The sequence below is a fragment of the Calliphora vicina genome, chromosome 1 (assembly GCF_958450345.1).
Source record: "Calliphora vicina chromosome 1, idCalVici1.1, whole genome shotgun sequence".
In the NCBI taxonomy this organism is placed as follows: Eukaryota; Metazoa; Arthropoda; class Insecta; order Diptera; family Calliphoridae; genus Calliphora; species Calliphora vicina.
Genome location: NC_088780.1, coordinates 90,013,013 through 90,022,025, shown reverse-complemented (window position 1 = coordinate 90,022,025; position 9,013 = coordinate 90,013,013).

The following is a 9,013-nucleotide window of genomic DNA, read 5'->3' as shown; positions in this document are numbered from 1 at the left end:
GGGCACCCTAATAAACATTATTGAAATGTAGAAGCTACTGATGGACATGTTTATAAACCTGATGAAAGTGGCAGGCAGTCGTTACAGACCGTTAAATTCAAATGCAAATTCGTAGCAATAATATGTATGTCAGGGCACACATAGAAAGGTGACTGCGATAAAACAGCTGATTATTTTTTTATTCAGTTTGAATTATCAATTAACTTGTGCAAGGCGTATTAACAAGGTGAGTGCATAAAATCAGCTGTTTCTTAATTCGCTGTGGTTTTATGTACACTATATGTCAAACTTTGTTTATGTTTACATTTGTTATTGTAAATAACATAGTAATATTTTAATTCGCCCTGATTTTGACATTTACCGTACATTTTAACAAAAACAAATTGCCTGTTGTTTTTGCATTGTTGTATTTGTTGCCGGGACGCACTCACCTTGTTAATACGCCTTGAACTTGTGGTTGTTGTGGCGAAAAATACAACAAACCCAAAAGCAAAAACAACAACAGGCAACTTTGACAGTTCACCTGCTTTTTAACAAAAACAAAGTACCTGCCAAAGTAAAATAATAAAGTAGACTCAGTAGAACAGCTGACTATTTTTTTATTCAGTCTGAACTGTCAATTCACTTGTGGTTGTTGTGGCGAAAAATACAACAAGCCCAAAAGCAAAAAACAACAACAGGCAACTTTGACAGCTCAGACCTTAAACCAAAAACAAAATTGCTTGTGGTTTTTGTAAATGTTGTAGTACTGTCGCTACTTTATTAATTTACTTTGGTACCTGCAATTTTTGTATTTGTTGTAGTGATGCAGTCACCTTTCAAAGTGTGCCCTGATGTATGTATATTAGAGTGACAGTCAAAATGACCCAAAAACTGTATTATCGCCAAAATTCGGAAAAAAAATTCAATTTTTGTAAAAAAGTTGCTACTAAATAAATACTTTTGCAATTGAATGCAAAATAATTGAAATGTGTACGTAATTATCGTTGTATTAGACATAAATGACAAAATTTGGTTAAAAAATGTTAAAGTTATTACAAATTCGCCAAACCATTAACGTGTTTCAGGTCACTTGAACAAAAAATTTAGGGAAAAAAATTAATATATTTCGAGAAAAATTAAAATAAAAGCTAATTTTTATTTAAAATATATCCGTATTTACTTGTGTATGACATTTTATCTTCGTAGGATACCGTTAAATTTTTAAAAATTTTTGTTAAACAAATTTGAGAATTTACTAGCCGTAAGATGAAATGTAAAATGGTCTTACAAAAAAAATTCAAGTCAATATCTCAATGAGGTTCAAAAATACGACACTTTTAAAACTCACGTGTTTAAAAATTTTACATGTCAAAGGTACCCTACTTTGAGCCCCCATAGCGCCGCCCCTGGAGAATTGTAGGGCCGATTTTAATAACTCCCATTTTAAATACTCCTTGGCTACGCCCACATTTTATTCTGATCGGACCAGCTGTTTAGAAATGCCAAATTTATTTAAAAAATATTTAGATTCTCGACCACTCATTAAATACATCTGCAAAATACATCGATTAATTTTTCAGACCAAAATTCGATTACTTATATAAAAACTCATGATAACTTGGCCAATAAGCGTTTAATTAAGAAAAGGACCTCGATCTCGACTCATATGTATTTCTGACAAAAAATAGATTTTTTATATAAAAACTCACAATATCTAAAATCGCTAATAACTTGGCCAATAAGCGTTTAATAAAGAAAAGAAGCGCGATCTGTGATCACTCATATTTCGGAACAAAAATCGATTTTTATATAAAAACTCAAAATATCTAAATTCGCTAATAACTTGGCCAATAAGCGTTTAATCAAGAAAATCAGCTCGATCTGTGATCACTCATATTTCTGAACAAAAATCGATTTTTTATATAAAACCTCAAAATATCTAAATTCGCTAATAAATTGGCCAATAAGCTTTTAATCAAGAAAAGGAGCTCGATCTGTGATCACTCATATTTCTACCAAAAATCGATTTTTTACAAAAACTCCAAATATCTAAAAAATGGATTTTTTATATAAAACCTCAAAATATCTAAATTCGCTAATAACTTGGCCAATAAGCGTTTAATCAAGAAAAATCTACAAAAAATCGGTTTTTTATATAAAAACTCAAAATATATATTTTATATAAAAACTCAAAATATCTAAAAAAAATCGATTTTATATGAAAACTCAAAATATCTAAATTCGCTAATAACTTGGCCATTAAGCTTTTAATCAAGAAAAGCAGCTCGATCTGTGATCATTCATATTTCGGAACAAAAATCGATTTTATATGAAAACTCAAAATATCTGAACTTGCTAATAACTTGGCCAATAAGCGTTTAATCAAGAAAAGCAGCTCTATCTGTGATCACTAAAAAAATCGAATTTCTATTTAAAAACTCAAAATTGCTAAATTCGCTAATAACTTGGCCAATAAGCGTTTAATCAAGAAAAGCAGCTCGATCTGTGGTCACTCATATTTCTGGCCAAAAATCGATTTTTTATATAAAAACACAAAATATCTAAATTCGCTAATAACTTGGCCAATAATATGTAAATTCGCTAATAACTTGGCAATAAGCGTTTAATCAAGAAAAGCATGTGATCACTAATATTTCTGAACAAAAATCGATTTTTTATATAAAAACTCAAAATATCTAAATTTGCTAATAACTTGGCCAATAAGTGTTTTATCAAGAAAAGGAGATCGATCTGTGATCACTCATTTTTCAGACCAAAATTTGATTACTGATATAAAAACTCAAAATATGTACATTGATTTACATGTATTGTGATGTTGTAAGACTTAGGTTTTTGACAAAAACTTAGGTTCTTTGTCTCTCTGTAGCACTTCTATGTACATATATTTTATTCTATGGCCTATATGAATAAAAATTATCATTCAACAATACGTGTTTTTTTTTCTTTTTAACTATTTTTACCCATTTCAAACCGCTTCTCACAAATCAAACACAAGCTTTTTTTTAACTTGGACAGGACAACGTCTGTCGGGTCAGCTAGTTTAATATAGTTTTTATGTTTACGAAAGAAAAAGTAAAGAGATTATTATCATAGGCGGCTTTTTCTTTAGATTAAGTTCGGGTAATGTGGTATACCTATTTTTTTAAGTTCAAGTTTTAGAGAAATTTGGGAAAAAGTGAAAAAGGCCATAAACAAGCCATTGAAAAAATTGGCGGGTAATGTGGTATACTATGTTCTGTTGATATTGTATGCTAAACCACATAACCGATGCATAGTATTTTAATTTGTAAATGAGTTGCGGTTTATTTAAAGCATCTTCAATGGGTGCGGTTATAGTTGGCGGCTGACCAAGCTTACCAGAAGCTCCTCAAAACATTCTTCGCTAAGAGACATTGAATGACTGATGCGAAAATAATGTATATCTCGTTGTTTCTAATAGCTCAGATAGCTTTCTTCAAATCTTCCGCTGCCCATTTTATTACTTCACCTTTCTTTGGCATATTAATGGTTTGAAATTCTTTAGCTATACCACATTAGCCGACCACGTGATTTATTGAAATTATTATAAAATTAAACATATACACTAAAATGCAATATTGTTGCATGTGTTCATCAATAGCAAAATATTCCCATTTGATGTTAAAATTAAATTAATGAAGTTTAAAACACGTGATTTTAGAAAAAAAATAATTTTTAACAGATCACAAAAAAAAGTCTACCACAAGATCACACTGATTTTTTACAACTGACTATTTCCATGACCTGCAAAAATGAAGTACACTCACCCAATGTTAATTTTTTGAGATCATAAAACTCTTAAGCTTGGTGCCGCTACTCTACTCTATTGATATCAATATGATACATTGCGACTATAGTCGCAATTGAAACTGATTGCGACTAACGGAGGGTTAATATAGAAACGTGTTTTTTATAAGCCCAGATTTTCGATTATTTCGGTAAATGGTCCACTCATATATCATATTTAGCAAAAAAATCTCGACATAAAAAAACACGAGTTAGGGACTTTCTATTAAGGTAACCAAATCCTAATTAATGTTAATAATAGTAATTGTGAACTTGTAGCTTAGTGAAATAGGCCCCTGGTAATTTATTAAATGTTAAACATAGTTTAAGCTTAATCAAAGATAAAATTTATTTAGTTTGTATGAACAAAATATATTTAAACATTGATTTTACCCAGCCTAAATAACAAAAAGAAAATTTGGCCCTAATTTTGTAAATCACATCACAAAGTGATATTTATATGGAAAGCAAAAACAAAATTTCAAAAATTTTAAAAATTTGTTTTTGTTTTATATACAAATTCTTAACAGAATAAACGCACCAAAATTCAAGCGTTGATTTGCCTTTCATAATTTGAAAATTTTGTATATAAAACAAAAACAAATTTTTAAAATTTTTGAAATTTTGTTTTCCATATAAATATCACTTTGGTGACGTGATTTACAAAATTAGGGCCTTTATTCTATTCAATGAATTTACAACAAAATATTTAAATTCCAAAAAAACAGACTGTGTAAAATAATAGGAAAGCTTTAGTTTTTTTAGAATTTTAAATTTTAATTAATATTTGATAGATGATCCCTTTATTTTAATTACTTCGTTGCATAGATCCAACAAGCTTAGCACAGGTTTCCGGGGATATAGAATACCACATTTCCTGGACTTTTTGCACACATCCAAATGCTTAATGGGGTTTAAGTCCAGAGACTGGGAGGGTCAATCTAGGACACGCACGTTGTTCTCTTGAGACCATAACTTAGCAAGCCTAGAGGAGTGCTTCCGGTCGTTATCAGTATCGAACCTCCATGATGTTTGACGGTCGTACAAACATTTTACCATCAGACCCAAACAAATTAATTTTGTTTTCATCTGATCACAGTAAATTTTTCCAATTTTCCCGACGCAGGTGTTGATTGCCGAATAATAATCGTCTTTTTATATTTTCCTTACTTAATAATGGTACTTTTCTTGGACTTCGTCCCTATAATTCAGCTTCTATAAGTGTATTCCTTATTGTACGACTTGTAACTGATGCACATAATCGTTTTTAATTTCATTCCATGACTTCAAATGATATTTTTGGTTCATACTACTTCTGAGGTTTTTTCTGTCTTCCTCGAGTTTCATGTCTTTTTCTTAGAGTGAAGTGCTTTGAAAACTTGATTTTATAATTCAAATAATTTGATTTCGACAGTAAAATCGAATTACAAGAATTAATTTTTTACTGTTATATTTTATAATTTCTTTTCGTTTAGAGCACAAATTTAAATTTCAAGGTCAGGTATTTTTATTTAAAAAATATAAAATTAAGATCTGAGTACCTATTATTTTTTCCAACACTGTACATACAGTATCGGCCATTACTAAAGCACCCCTCAGTGAACTTTTTTTATATTATATTTTCTCTTATAAAAACAAAGTTTCAAATTTCGATTATGTATTTTCATTTGTTAATATACATATTTATTATTGACTAGCTGACCCGGTGCGCTTCGCCACCTCAATTAAAAGAAGGAAATAGTACTATTATGTGTACCAAAAAACCCCACTTGTGGTTTCCCACTCACACGGGTCCATATAACCTTTATATCACGTTTCTAGGTTCATTCTAGGTTCATTAAAGAAAAGGTACCAAAAAGTCTCCCCCTAGAATTCGCACTCACTGTTCCTTAATTTCATGTTCCTAAGTCCATTTTTATAGAAAATTCTAAAAAGTACCATTAAAATATAGAAAAAGTACCAAAAGCTCATACTAGTGGTTTCCAACTCACTAGGTTACATACATGCTTTATTTCATGTTTCTAGGTTCATTGGTGAAGGAATTACAAAAAGTACCATTCGAATAAAGAAAAAATACCAAAAAAATCTCCCCCTAGAACTCTCACTCACTTAGGTTAATTTCATGTTTCTAAGTCCATTGTTATAGAAAATTAAAAAAGTACCATTAGAAGAATAAAAATTACCTATAGTTCAGTTCTCACATTTTGGTACCTAAATATTATCCCCTATTCATAACACTAACTTCACTGATGATACATATCAGCTAACTTTAATGTCGATAAGTGAAATAATTTAAAATATTAAAAAAGCACCATTAGGAGAAAAATACCAATTTCCCTTTTCCTCCTTGAACACCTCTCAAGTTTCAAATTTATAAATAATCCATTTTGCCAAAATTGTTTATGCTACAGACATGTCTCAAAAGATTAATATTATTGTTAATGTGCCCAAGAAAAAATATATTTTAAAAAAAGTACCAAACTGTTTACCCGGATTTGGTCCAATATACACCTTGGCTTTCGAGTTCCAAATAACACCCTGTTAGTTAATGTTTGTATGAATTCAGGAACCAATGATAAAAAATTTATCAAAATTGGCTTAATAATTTCAAATAAAATGTATTTTTCCGATTTAATCCCCTTTTTGGTACTTTTTTATCCCCATTGCGGTGGTAAAATTTTATTCAAATAAATTACTGTATCCTTGTGGAAGCTCATAATAAAATATTTGTATGTCTATGTCAAATTATAGAAAAACATATTTTATGAAAAGGTACCAAAAATAAACAAAATTTTTATCCCTTAAGGGTTCGAATTTCCAAAAAGTACCAAACTTATATTTTTTATTTTTTGATAGGTAAAGAATACGATTTAAAATTTGTGTCTATGCTTATTGGTTTAAAAGATACATAGGGTGCCAAAAAAGTACTAAAATACAGAAAGGTTCGAATTTCGAAAAAGTACGAAACACCTGTCATCTTATTTTTTAAATGGAGTAACATGCAATTTTAAGTTTTTTTGTATCTTTATTAGTTTTGAAGATATAAGGTTACCGTAATTACCCGTTTTTACCCCCTAAACGTTCGAATTTCCAAAAATCCTTTGTTAGTGGATCGTTTTGGGGAGGGAGGAACCCACAGTTAAAATTTCATGATTCTAGCTTCAGCCGTTTGGGCTGTGCGATGATGAATCAGTCAGTAACGTTACTCTTTTATTTATTATTGATAAACAAATACTTTTAATGTTAATCTTTCTATAAGAGGTAACTTAAAATCCAAAAATATTTTAAGATAGAAAATGGATAAAATATAAAACAAATTATAATTAATATTTTGTTGCAAGTCCTTTGCATTGGATGACACAAGCATATCACTTAGACATAGAAGATAATAAGTTCTTTATCTTGTCTTGCAATATTCCTTCCCAGCTATTTTAAAGGCTTGAAATAAATCGTGAAAATTTCCGATCCATATTTCGGCAATTTTCACGTCTTATTTTCATATTAACAATATCCCTCAAGTTCTCAATAGGATTGATATTGGGAGATTGAGGAGTCCAATACATAATTTTATTGATCTGTAGCCAAGTCTTACAAACTTTTGAGGTGTGCTTAGGATCGTTATCCTGTTGGAAGCTTCCTATAAGTGGCATCTTTTCACTGGCATAAGGCAACATTACATCTTTCAATATATCACGGTACATGAACCGATCCATAATCCCATCAATTTTATGAATTGGCGCAATTCCTTAACCAGAAAAGAACCCCATTACATTGCCTCCTCCATGTTTAATTGTTCCTTTGCAATACTTAGGATTCAGTCTTTCTACTTTTGGCCTGCGTACACGCCTTATTCCATCGGAACTTTTGAAGTTGTATTTGGATTCGTCAGAGAACAGTACTGTCTTCCATTTTTGGACACTCCAGTCGATGTGCGCTTTGGCAAACTCCAGTCTAGCTTTCTTGTTCTTAGCTGATATAAAGGGTTTTTTGCTGGTCGTCAACTGAATAATCCGACTTCTACTGCTCTTATACGGATTGTTCTTTCGCTAACCCATAATCTTAAACTTGTTCATACTTGACTAGCTGATGCTGTAGGATCTTTTTGAATTGCTCTTTTGATCAAGGAATCATAATATCGTGTTTTTTTTTTCGTGGACGTCCTGCAGTTGATATACGACCAGTCTGCTAAAACTTTGAAATGAGCCTGACAAAACTGATCTGTTAATTGAATATTTTTTACTCAATTCATGTCTTCAATAACCTTAATTTTAAATTCACTGGAGTACTTTTTCCATGCCATTGTTTTTTTCAAAATAAACTATATACAACATAAATTATACAAACTACGCCTTCCTTTATGCTATGTTCACACTTGGGGTTTTAAACGCGTTTAAGCGAAATGATTAAGTTAATCAAAGCCGTTCATATTACATTTGAGATGATTAAGTTGACAGTAAAGTGATTAAGTTGACAAAGAAAAAAACAAACAAACAAATTTATATTTTTTAAGGCATTAAAAATGGAAAGAAATACTTTAATAAAGTTCTCAGCTGATTATTTAAACTTAATAATGATGGAATTGTGAACATTGATGGATTATTTATTGTTGTTTAACAAAAATGTATTGTTACGAAATTGTACTTGAATTCAAATATAACGATTTTAACGGCTGATTTAAATAGCAGTGCCTCTCAAACTGTAACATATCTGTGGGCATTATTAACATTGAATAAAAGCTTTGAGTTGATCATTGATCGTAAGTATGGCAACGCTGAATGTTTGCTTCGACTCGTATATTCGAATTCGAAATATACGAGTTTTGACAGTTAAAGAACATTGTTGAAAGTTCACCAGAGATGGCGTGTGTATAAATAGTGGCAATGGTTGCAGTTGTGAGTTCAGTTTATCAGTGACGCTATTCGAATAAACATCAACTGAGTGCCTTAAAGTGTGCTGTATTTTCAAGTGACTTCGTGTACATTATAAAGTGTGTCTGTATTTCTGCGAATTTATAAACGTGTATAAAAAACACTGAGTGACTATTTCATTCTGTGGTTGTTGTACATTTTAAATAAATAAAGAGTCGTTACAATTTTTAAACTACTAAACGACTTTTATTTGCAATCAAAAGTATCCGGTTTATTTAAAGGAAATAAACCAACGTTTTGAAAAGGTTAAAACGTAACAGTATTTATCGGTAGTACAT